Raw genomic sequence first — 13252 nt, 5'->3', positions numbered from 1 at the left:
ACCACAATTACAACACTGTTGTACTTCTACACACTGATCTTCATTATACTCTGTCAGTCTGAACACTTGAAACAAGGCAAAATCCCTTACAGTTCTTACACTGCAGTGGTTTGGGAACAAAACCGCACACAGCGTATCTTACATAACTAAGCTTCACATGTGCAGGTAGATGCTCTTTATAAAAAAACAACAGGACTGACACTTATTTTTCTCCATTTGCCTTTCTGACTTCTTCTTTAAGGTTTTATGGCAGACTACACCTATTGGTGTATTGCTGCCACCTACTGTACAGGGTATTGAAACAAAATATTCCATTGCTGGAAGGGAGGCACCATACCTGACATCACACAAAAGACACATTTTTTATTTAAAAAAACATCCCACTCTTTCAGTCACAGTTCAAATCACATCCCTAAGCAGGCTCAAGTGCCTGTGATGGCGCATTCATAGACAGGACTCCTTGAAATGCCTCTGCTGTAAAATCCCCGAGTGCCTAAAAACATTCACAATGTTGCCTATTTTCACCAATTTCCCCTGTTTGCGCTGTGTATCTCATAACCAATGCAGTAAATGCTTCAAAGCCCACCTTCTTAACATGCAACACGTCAGGATCCCTCTGTTGACAAGGGAAATTCTCTGTTGTCTCTACTCCTACTACATTGTTTCTTCAATTTCATCTAATTTCTTCGACTCTTTTCACCGCCCCCCGGATAGGAGACATGCTGGACAGCCCTGATTCTTACCACCGTCTCCTTCACCCTAACAGGACACTTCAGAAATTCGGGAGCATGTTCATACAATACCCCTCTCGTCAACATACACTTGACACATGACCAAATAATTTGCATTTATCACACTGCATGGGTTTGGGCACGAAGGCTCTCACAGGGGTATCTCATGAAACCGAAATACACGCGAGAAGGGAGAGACTCCATCAAAAAACAATAGAATTGATGGAGTGTGCTTCCCCACTCACTAACCACTTGATCCAATTCTTCACATGTATCATTTGCTTTTATCTCTGGGGTGGCACAAGTTACACCCTTGATAGGTGCCTTGCTTCGAAGAGCCTCATTCCAATCCTATATCTTCTTGAGAACATATGAACGCAGCATAAGGGCTAGCACTTTTTTTTAACGTTATTCTAGTGACCAGCGCAGAGATTCTTTTGAGGAGATGGAAAACTTCATTGGAATCGCCCATTGTGCAAGTTTCCCATGCGTCGTCAATGGGCTGCACGGCGCATTCTGAGTGATTCTGGGACAAGGAGAGCTCTACAAGGAGTGTATTTGAGTCGTCTGTCCCGTGTAGCTTAGTTGGCAGAGCATGGCGCTTGCAACGTAAGGGTAGTGGGTTCAAATCTGATTCATTTCCCCAAGGGGAAATTGTATGGACTCAATACTGTGAGTCGCTCTTTACTAGAGCGTCTGCTAAATTGCTAAAATGAAAATTGGGCGCTAGCTCAAAAACCCAACATTAGCATGCATTTTGTCAACAAGAAGTAGAACATTACACCTATTTACATAGATGTGAGATAATTAACTACTTCTCTGCAAAATCATGTAGCTTTGGAATCGTGACATTACGTACTTTTGAGGAAAATAGGCAGGTTTCTCAACTTATGGTGCTTTCAAGACAACTGGGAGCTCTGAAAAATCCTGACGTCGGTGATCCTCGGCTCTAAAAGTCGGAGCTAAAGAAAGAGGCCAGTATGACCGTTCAAAACGATGTTTCTAGTCGGATCTAGTTTTTTCCCCGAGTCTGAGATTTCAGAGTTCCCAGTTGTTTGGAACACGGCATAATACCTCTGACCATGAGAAGGTATTGCTTGACTATTGACTATAGCAACCATGTGACGCAGCATGACAACGTGAACGCGATTGGTCAACACTCTGATGGGCGGTGCGTTATACGTTACCTCCTTCATTGCCCATTGGGATTCCTATCTCCTCCTTTCTTTAATATCTCTGACCAGCATCATTAGCGTTGGGTCAAGTATATTTATAACTAACACAAGATACTTCGTCTGTGTTATTTACGGTGGGAGCAAATTAAGCATAGTGGACAGAACATGCACGGATGTGGGCAAGGCCAAGCGCGAGCTAGCGTGTTGTAGCAATAGTTTGCATATTTCAGTTAGGGATCGCCTCATATGGGAAGTGCGCGTGTCCATAAACTCAATTCGACCTTGCACTCTTAAACAAATATATTTTAAGCTGCAAAAGTGGGTGGGAAATACTCAGTTGGGTCTCTACCAACCAAATATGATTCGTTTTTGAGGGGAAATGTGTCGCACAGCCTGCAGCTGGCTTTTCACTCCGCCCCATAGCCCCCAATGCAATGGACACTGCAATGGATTTAGGCTTGCCTACGGTCTGGGGACCGAAACACAATCAATCTTCTTTTCCAGTACAATGCTATATTTGTACCGTATAGTGTCCAGGAACCCCATTTTAAGCTGTTTGACCACAGTTAAAGTCCAGCAACAGTTGCTATGACCTAGCTTTTTATTCAAACACCTTTTTTAATTCGAAGGACTCTAGTGAGTAGACTGGACCCCGATTTATAGACACACAGTCAATTGTTTTTCCTGTACAGTGCAAATTGTTTGTGCAATACAAATACAGGAATACTTTGCTTAAACATTACAATTCAAAATGTCTTTCTTGAACAATAGCACCAAGTCATTTAACAAGAATTATACAATGAACATATATATCAATTTTTTAATTTTACCTTTATTTAACTTGGCAAGTCAGTTAAGAACAAATTCTTATTTTCAATGACGGCCTAGGAACAGCCTAATGATTTGGTAAGTATTTAAAATTGTAAAAATTCATTTACTTAAGCTCCAACCATTTCTCAATTTGCTCCACCTTATAATATTCTTCATCTTATATAAAGTAATAATTGTCTTTAGTTTAGATTTTTCCCCAATGTAGTTATACTTAAAAATATATTCTGCATGTTTTAGCATGGACAATGCCATTGAGTGCTTCCACCATTTGCATGTAGTCAACTGGGTGAGGATTCCTATGAGTTGGTAGCAATAAGCCAACGATGAAGAATAAACACAAGTTTTTTCTTTTGATGCCATATGGCCTCTGGTTCTATAGGAAATCACTATCACCATCTGCTGGTCAGTGACTGAACTTGTACCCATCCAAAACATGATGACTGATCTAATTATGCTATACTTTCTATAAACATGTATTTCCCTGCATACCTCTAAAATTGTATGCCAGCACCTCCAACCAAGGACACATTTTGGTATTGTATGGCACTTTGGCGTATGGTAACCTTAGGCACGATTCTGAAAAGGTTCACTTCACTGTGTACTTAGTGCTCAATCCTATCACATGTAACTGAGTTACACTCACATACCTCAAGTTAAGATATAGCCCTTAATGACCACAGGTAGGTACAAGGACTAGATAGGGGAATATGCTTCCCCCTAATTTATTCTTTCAGATCAGTGGTCACCAGAAAGCCTTATCACTATGTTTACCATGTACACACACATTCTAAGGAGGCTTTAAAAGTTTATTTGGCAAACTTAAACTGTCACCACTTTGTGACATGTTCTCTTTGCAGATAGGGTAACACTTCAATGCAGGAAGCTATGAGACTCAACCATGAACCTGCAGTCCAACAACAGGTGCAGTAAAGGCACCTTTTCTCAATTACTGTCTTTTGCAGTGTTGCAGACATGTGTGCAGGCATTTGTTCACACACTGAACACCCCCAGAACTTGAGTTGCCCAATGTTTTAATGTAAAACGTGTTGTAACGTGTATGATATTCTATTATATTGCATATTTCCCCTTCAACTGTCCACTCTGTATATTATCGTAATCCTCATACTGTATTTTGTGTTTGCCCCAATACAAGTAAAAAGCATGAGCTGACGCACACACAACATTTTTTTGTAGAGGTGCTGCCTACTGACTGATGGAGAGAAAACTATATAAAAATAAAGACAGTCACACACTCTATATATACTCCCAACAATTTAATGGGTAAACATAACACAAACACATTGTTATCACCACCCTTTGTTGCAGTGTTTATATGAATCTTACAGTACATCTTTATGTCTCTAACAGGATGCAATTCGCTAGATGCTAGGGTGGCAGGTAGCCTAGTGGTTAAGAGCGTTGGGTCAGTAACTGAAAGGTCACTGTTTTGAATACCTGAGCCGATTAGCTGAAAAATCGGTCGTTGTGCCCTTGAGCGAGGCACTAAAGCTGAATTCCTCTTCTAAGTTGCTCTGGATAAGAGTGTCTACTAAAATGTAAATACAATTCTTGTCATCAACAGTTGCCTGAGTTAATTACAGATATAGTACTGCAGCTCAACTATTATACTCCTGAGCAAACATTCCATAACTGCAGGTGGCAGTAAATCTTCAACCTTGGCTTCAGATCTGTTCAAATAACACACTCCAGGGGGCAGTATACACCCTTTCAGTTTGTTTTCCAACTCATAGAAGTAGTAGAAGAAGAAAATGGACTACTTCAAAATGGCGATGGCCTCACCATTACAGACGCCAATAAGGCACAGATATAATGTTGCAATCTCCATATAACTCTATGGACTCTGCCTCTGCTCCTCGTCTCCTCCCCTTGAGTTTGTTAATTCATTAACTTGATTGAAGTGAAAGTGAAAATGACCAACCAACACCAACCTCACACTTGTGTTTTCTCTAAGGAATGGAAAAAGGGATGGAGGGATGGATGCATTTCATATAAATAAAAAAAGGACTATTTGGAGCATATTGGAAGATAAGTCCTGTCATCATAGCCCTTATATACTGTGAGAAGAACCTTAGTAATGTTTTTTGATGAGCCTTTCTTGTGTTTGATTGGTTATACTGATCACTGCTTATATGAAAACATGTAAAACATGATTTACTGCACTTATGTTAATAGGCATTCCCTATTTTACGCTTGAGGTAGTGCTCATGGGTAATGTCTTTCCTGGGTTTCTGGTTGTGAAAGAAGACTGTAAACTGGTTTCCATCCAATCTTTTTATGCAAGTAAAGTACTGCATGTCGGATAGGTTTATTTTTTTGTGTTGGTAAAATTAATGCGTAAATATTGCTATAATAACCATCATATTGAAGTAGACTTGGGAGTCACGCAATGATATGTTGTGCTGAAATTTGTTTTTATTCGTGTAGGCTACACTACCTAGGTATCCATCCAATTGGCGACAAAAGTTTCAGGCAAATATATAAAATTTTACATTTACATTTAAGTCATTTAGCAGACGCTCTTATCCAGAGCGACTTACAAATTGGTGCATTCACCTTATGACATCCAGTGGAACAACCACTTTACAATAGTGCATCTAAATCTTTTAAGGGGGGGGGGGGGGGTCAGAAGGATTACTTTATCCTATCCTAGGTATTCCTTGAAGAGGTGGGGTTTCAGGTGTCTCCGGAAGGTGGTGATTGACTCCGCTGTCCTGGCGTCGTGAGGGAGTTTGTTCCACCATTGGGGTGCCAGAGCAGCGAACAGTTTTGACTGGGCTGAGCGGGAACTGTACTTCCTCAGTGGTAGGGAGGCGAGCAGGCCAGAGGTGGATGAACGCAGTGCCCTTGTTTGGGTGTAGGGCCTGATCAGAGCCTGAAGGTACTGAGGTGCCGTTCCCCTCACAGCTCCGTAGGCAAGCACCATGGTCTTGTAGCGGATGCGAGCTTCAACTGGAAGCCAGTGGAGAGAGCGGAGGAGCGGGGTGACGTGAGAGAACTTGGGAAGGTTGAACACCAGACGGGCTGCGGCGTTCTGGATGAGTTGTAGGGGTTTAATGGCACAGGCAGGGAGCCCAGCCAACAGCGAGTTGCAGTAATCCAGACGGGAGATGACAAGTGCCTGGATTAGGACCTGCGCCGCTTCCTGTGTGAGGCAGGGTCGTACTCTGCGGATGTTGTAGAGCATGAACCTACAGGAACGGGCCACCGCCTTGATGTTAGTTGAGAACGACAGGGTGTTGTCCAGGATCACGCCAAGGTTCTTAGCGCTCTGGGAGGAGGACACAATGGAGTTGTCAACCGTGATGGCGAGATCATGGAACGGGCAGTCCTTCCCCGGGAGGAAGAGCAGCTCCGTCTTGCCGAGGTTCAGCTTGAGGTGGTGGTCCGTCATCCACACTGATATGTCTGCCAGACATGCAGAGATGCGATTCGCCACCTGGTCATCAGAAGGGGGAAAGGAGAAGATTAATTGTGTGTCGTCTGCATAGCAATGATAGGAGATAAAATAAAATCGGCATAAAAACAATATGCGCATTTTCCCACCAGATATGTGTTTCCATAAAATGTACTTGTTGTGGATAAAAGGCTGTGCATGATGACGTAATCAATCAAATGTATTATAAAGTTCTTTTTACATCAGCAGATGTCACAAAGTCCTTAAACCCAGCCTAAAACCCCACAGAGCAAGAAATGCACATATACACTGCTCAAAAAAATAAAGGGAACACTTAACACAATGTAACTCCAAGTCAATCACACTTCTGTGAAATCAAACTGTCCACTTAGGAAGCAACACTGATTGACAATACATTTCACATGCTGTTGTGCAAATGGAATAGACAAAAGGTGGAAATTATAGGCAATTAGCAAGACACCCCCAAAAAAGGAGTGATTCTGCAGGTGGTGACCACAGACCACTTCTCAGTTCCTATGCTTCCTGGCTGATGTTTTGGTCACTTTTGAATGCTGGCGGTGCTTTCACTCTAGTGGTAGCATGAGACGGAGTCTACAACCAACACAAGTGGCTCGGGTAGTGCAGCTCATCCAGGATGGCACATCAATGCGAGCTGTGGCAAGAAGGTTTGCTGTGTCTGTCAGCGTAGTGTCCAGAGCATGGAGGCGCTACCAGGAGACGTGGAGGAGGCGAACAACCCAGCAGCAGGACCGCTACCTCCACCTTTGTGCAAAGAGGAGCACTGCCAGAGCCCTGCAAAATGACCTCCAGCAGGCCACATGAGACTTGGAGTTACATTGTGTTGTTTAAGTGTTCCCTTTTTTTTAGCAGTGTAGAAGCACGGTGGCTAGGGGAAATCCCATAGAAAGGCAGGAACCTAGGAAGAAACCGAGAGGAACCAGGCTCTGAGGGGTGGCCACTCCTCTTCTGGCTGTGCAGATGGAGATTATAAGAGTACATGGCCATTAAGGTTTTTCATAGCCGAGCATTCAGAGGTCGAGACAGCAGGTGCGGTAGAGATAGAGAGAGAGAGTCGAAACAGCAGGTCCGGGATAAGGTAGCAGGTCCGGTGAACTGGTCAGGGTTCCAGGGTATACTACAGTCATGCCCGCAAAAAATACTGAAGTGAATAAAGTCCGTAAAAGCACTACTATATTTAGATAGTATATAAACTTTTGTGTTATTCTTGACACATTTCTAAATGTATTGTATCCACACTTGTGGTTGTACTATGTTTGTAAATAGTCCAATAAAATCAATCAAGGGATACTAAAGTGTGGAATATAGTATTCTACAGTATACTACAAAATTCTATAGTAAGCACTACACAATCGAGTTGGAACCTCAGAGGAAATCTCCTGCATGAGCTCCCAAAGGACAGCACGTTCAAATCAAACCAGCATCGACAAAGCTAGCAGCTAGCAGATCGAGGGATACAAAAGTGTGTAGTATAGTATTCTACAGTATACTACAACATTCCAAAGTAAGCACTACATGATCAAGGGATAATGAAGTGTGCAGTATAGTATTCTACAGTATTGTCACAATCGTCTTGCTGAGAGAAAGTGGACCAAGGCGCAGCGTGTGCAAAATCCATTCTCTTTTATTGTAGAGAAAGGGAAAAAAAACACGCAACAAACACTATAACAAACTGAAACAAAACAACAAACGAATCGTGAAGCTAATAACGTAAGTGCACACACAGGCTACAAACGTACAACATAGACAATTACCCACATTAACCTAGTGCCTATGGCTGCCTTAAATATGGCTCCCAATCAGAGACATCTGTCTCTGATTGAGAACCATTCAGGCAACCATAGACACAGCTAGACACCTATATTAAACACAAACCCATCTACTCTATTTAACCCCCTAAACCATACAACCACCCTAGACACTACAAAAACACATACATTCCCCATGTCACACCCTGACCTAACTAAAATAATAAAGAAAACAAAGAATACTAAGTTCAGGGTGTGACAGTACCTCCCCCCCCAAAGGTGCGGACTCCGGCCGCAGAACCTGAAACAGAAGGGGAGGGTCCGGGGTGGCCCTCATCATGGCGGCGGCGCGGGACGAGGCCCCCACTCCACCATTGTCAATACCCGCTTTGGTGGCGCCTCTGGAGCGGCGACCCTTGTAGCAAGTCCCGGACTGAAGACCATCCCAGAGGGCGCCACCGGACTGAGGGGTAGCTCCGGACTGAGGGACGGCAGCTCCGGACTGAGGGACGGCAGCTCCGGACTGAGGGACGGCAGCTCCGGACTGAGGGACGGCAGCTCATGGCTGGCTGGCGGATCTGGCTGCTCATGGCTGGCTGGCGGATCTGGCTGCTCATGGCTGGCTGGCGGATCTGGCTGCTCTGGCAGATCCTGGCGGCTCTGGCTGGCTGGTGGCTCTGGCAGATCCTGGCAGATCCTGGCGGCTCTGGCAGATCCTGGCTGGTTGGCGGCTCTGGCGGATCCTGGCTGGTTGGCGGCTCTGGCGGATCCTGGCTGGTTGGCGGCTCTGGCGGATCCTGGCTGGTTGGCGGCTCTGGCGGATCCTGGCTGGTTGGCGGCTCTGGCGGATCCTGGCTGGTTGGCGGCTCTGGCGGATCCTGGCTGGTTGGCGGCTCTGGCGGATCCTGGCTGGTTGGCGGCTCTGGCGGATCCTGGCTGGTTGGCGGCTCTGGCGGATCTTGGCTGGTTGGCGGCTCTGGCGGATCTTGGCTGGTTGGCGGCTCTGGCGGATCCTGGCTGGTTGGCGGCTCTGGCGGATCCTGGCTGGTTGGCGGCTCTGGCGGCTCCTGACTGACGAACGGCTCTAGCGGCTCGGGACCGACGGGCGGCTCTAATGGCTCGGGGCAGACGGATGGCTCAGAAGGCGCTGGGCAGACGGATGGCTCAGAAGGCGCTGGGCAGACGGATGGCTCAGAAGGCGCTGGGCAGACGGATGGCTCAGAAGGCGCTGGGCAGACGGATGGCTCAGAAGGCGCTGGGCAGACGGATGGCTCAGAAGGCGCTGGGCAGACGGATGGCTCAGAAGGCGCTGGGCAGACGGATGGCTCAGAAGGCGCTGGGCAGACGGATGGCTCAGAAGGCGCTGGGCAGACGGATGGCTCAGAAGGCGCTGGGCAGACGGATGGCTCAGAAGGCGCTGGGCAGACGGATGGCTCAGAAGGCGCTGGGCAGACGGATGGCTCAGATGGCGCTGGGCAGACGGATGGCTCAGATGGCGCTGGGCAGACGGATGGCTCAGATGGCGCTGGGCAGACGGCAGACTCTGGCCGGCTGAGGCGCACTGTAGGCCTGGTGCGTGGTACCGGAACTGGAGGTACCGGGCTAAGGACACGCACCTTCAGGCTAGTGCGGGGAGAAGGAACAGGGCATACTGGACCCTGGATACGCACATTAGACCTAGTGCGTGGTGCCGGCACTGGTGGTACCGGGCTGAAGACACGCATCTCAGGGCTAGTGCGGGGAGCAGCAACAGGACGCACAGGACTCTGGGGACACACAGGAGGCTTGGTGCGTGGTGTAGGCACTGGTGGTAATGGGCTGGAGACACGCACCACAAGGCTAGTGCGTGGAGGAGGAACAGGGCTCTGGAGACGCACAGGAAGCCTGGTGCGTGGTGTAGGCACTGGTGGTACTGGGCTGGGGCGGGGAGGTGGCGCCGGAAATACCGGACCGTGCAGGCGTACTGGCTCCCTTGAGCACTGAGCCTGCCCAACCTTACCTGGTTGTATGCTCCCCGTCGCCCGACCAGTGCGGGGAGGTGGAATAACCCGCACCGGGCTATGTAGGCGAACCGGGGACACCATGCGTAAGGTTGGTGCCATGTAAGCCGGCCCGAGGAGACGCACTGGTGGCCAGATGCGTTGGGCCGGCCTCATGACATCCGGCTCAATCCTCAATCTAGCCCTGCCAGTGCGGGGAGGTGGAATAACCCGCACCGGGCTATGAACACGTACAGGAGACACCATGCGCTCTACTGCGTAACACGGTGTCTGCCCGTACTCTCGCTCTCCAAGGTAAGTACAGGGAGTATGCGCAGGTCTCCTACCTGACTTTGCCACACTCCCTTTCAGCCCCCCCAAGAAATTTTTGGGTTGTACTCACGGGCTTCCAGCCTTGCTTCCGTGCTGCCTCATATCGCCTCCTCTCGGCTTTAGCTGCCTCCTGCTCTTCACGAGGGAGGCGATATTCTCCCGGTTGTGCCCAAGGTCCCTTTCCATCTAATATCTCCTCCCATGTCCGTGAATCCTGTGTAGGTGGGTCCTGTTGCTGTTTCACACGCTGCTTGGTCCTTTGGTGGGTAATTCTGTCACGATCGTCTTGCTGAGAGAAAGTGGACCAAGGCGCAGCGTGTGCAAAATACATTCTCTTTTATTGTAGAGAAAGGGAAAAAAACACGCAACAAACACTATAACAAACTGAAACAAAACAACAAACGAATCGTGAAGCTAATAACGTAAGTGCACACACAGGCTACAAACGTACAACATAGACAATTACCCACATTAACCTAGTGCCTATGGCTGCCTTAAATATGGCTCCCAATCAGAGACAATTAATGACATCTGTCTCTGATTGAGAACCATTCAGGCAACCATAGACACAGCTAGACACCTATATTAAACACAAACCCATCTACTCTATTTAACCCCCTAAACCATACAACCACCCTAGACACTACAAAAACACATACATTCCCCATGTCACACCCTGACCTAACTAAAATAATAAAGAAAACAAAGAATACTAAGGCCAGGGTGTGACAAGTATAGTACAACATTCTATAGTAAGCCTGGCTTACATGATCGAGGGGGATACTACAGTGTGTAGTATAGTATTCTACAGTATACTACAAAATATTATAGTAAGCACTACACAATGGAGGGATACTACAGTGTGTGGTATAGTATTCTACAGTATACCACAAAATTCAAAAGTTAGTACTACACATGATCAGAGGAGAATACAGTGTGTAGTATATTATTCTACAGTATACTACAAAGTCTATAGTAAGCACTACACGATCGAGGGATACTACACTGTGGAGTATAGGATTCTACAGTATACTACAGTTTACTACAGAATTAAATTTACTATAGTATTCTATAGTAAATTGTAGTATTTTTTTTACGTGGGTACCCCTGACATAGGCTGAAGAAATGTTTTACTATTAAGCCATTTTATCAAAGGGTGATATAGGCAATAGCCATGCTGCTTATTCTAAAATACTGTCACCATTTTCATTAGTCTTTTAATATTGCATTACGTGGGATTGATTTTGACTTTGGTGTAGATATAATCTGCATGTGCACAAATTGATACAATTAAACCAGTTGGCCTCTGTTATAAGTCAATTGTAAACTGTAAATTCTCCTTCAAATCCCTGGGTGAATAATAACTTGTGTGGTGTCCTAAGAATAACTAACACATGATGGTGACTGCTTATACCTCCCGAATCTGGGTCAGGCTGAATCTGTGTCCGAAATGGCACCCTATTCCCTACATAGTGCAATACTTTTGACCAGGACCCATAAGGCTCTAGTCAAAAGTAGTGCACTATATAGTGAATAGGGTGCCATTTCAGACAGATCCTGACACACCCTTCTGATGTATGTAAACAGCTGCTTGATAGAGTGGAGTGTCATGTGGGATATAGGCCTGTCCCATTCCACCATGGGACCACATTTTGACATCATAGGCAGCAGCATGTGATGACCTTTACACACACTGAGCATCATGCGTTTGCATCATAACTTAATTATTATGGTTAAAGTGTTTCTGCGAGCCATTGTGTAAACAGCAATTAGCCTTGGGGTCGTTTTTGAATTACGGTGACATTTGTGCCCCTCAGCTTTGCAACCATGAAAAACACTTAATATGACAAATAGTTATTCATCATACATGTTTTTGTTTATATTGAACTGTTAATTAATGTAAAACATAATGCAAGTCCTCTATACTGTAAAACGTGATTAAAGTATAGCAAATTTGCTTGTCCCAGTAGCGATGAGTAGAGTTTGACATATTCTTGGGATTTAGAGACACTGTATCGAGGTATTATTTTGAATGCTAGAAAGTATACAAAAGTATTCAATAAATTATATAGATCAATAAAACTAAATTAATTTCCCCTCTAATTCCATGCCTGTCACGCCCTGGCCTTAGTTATCTTTGTTTTCTTTATTATCTTAGTTAGGTCATGGTGTGACATGGGGGATGTTTGTGTGTTTTTGTCTAGTCAAGGGTGTTTGTATTGTCTAGGGGGTTTTGGTAGAGTTGATGGGGTTGTGTTCAGTGTAGGTGTTTAGGTATGTCTATGGTTGCCTGAGTGGTTCTCAATCAGAGACATGTCTATCGTTGTCTCTGATTGGGAGCCATATTTAGGCAGCCATAGGCATTAGGCAGGTTGTGGGTAATTGTCTATGTCTATGTTGCATGTGTGCACGTAGTTTGTATAGCTTCACGTTTTTGTATTAGTTTGTCAGTGTTCTTCAGTTGTCGTCTTCGTTATATTAAAAGAAGATGTATTCGTATCACGCTGCGCCTTGGTCCTCTCTTCCACAGAAAGACGATCGTGACAATGCCCAAATGCCTTAAAAAATGACCCAGTGAATAACCCATGGTGTCACAAAATAATTGTGTTTTGTATTTTGAGCATTGATTGTTATAGACTGCTAATGTGTACTGGCACACAAAGTAACGAGTCACATGTTTTTTGGCCCTACACTTGTTAGCAAGCAGTAAGAAAGTGAACCAGACAGACACTTACAGAAAGATCCTAATAATCACAGAACATTCCATCAGTCATCATCATGCGATAGGGAAAAAGAAAAGGATCTTCAGCTCATTTGTTTTGATGACGTATTATCACCATGATGAGTCTCAGTGAAACAGCTGTGGATGAATGTGATATCATCACCTTGCCCTGGCTGATGGCGCATGACGCTCGTAATCATGACGCACGGCTCTAATGTCACTCCAGTGTCACACCTCACCCTCAGACGTACACAGCCACTTCAGCCTCATGGAACTCAT

At 45.5% G+C, this 13252-nt stretch overlaps 1 pseudogene; it reads right to left on the bottom strand.

The window, feature by feature from the left end:
* Window positions 1-13252, bottom strand: part of LOC139530958 (zinc finger protein 345-like) — a 25115-nt pseudogene extending 11863 nt beyond the window's left edge.

The sequence above is a fragment of the Salvelinus alpinus genome, chromosome 9 (assembly GCF_045679555.1).
Source record: "Salvelinus alpinus chromosome 9, SLU_Salpinus.1, whole genome shotgun sequence".
NCBI classification, from domain to species: domain Eukaryota; kingdom Metazoa; phylum Chordata; class Actinopteri; order Salmoniformes; family Salmonidae; genus Salvelinus; species Salvelinus alpinus.
Note: the sequence above shows the minus strand (reverse complement) of the source record. Positions and strands in the feature narration are given on the sequence as shown.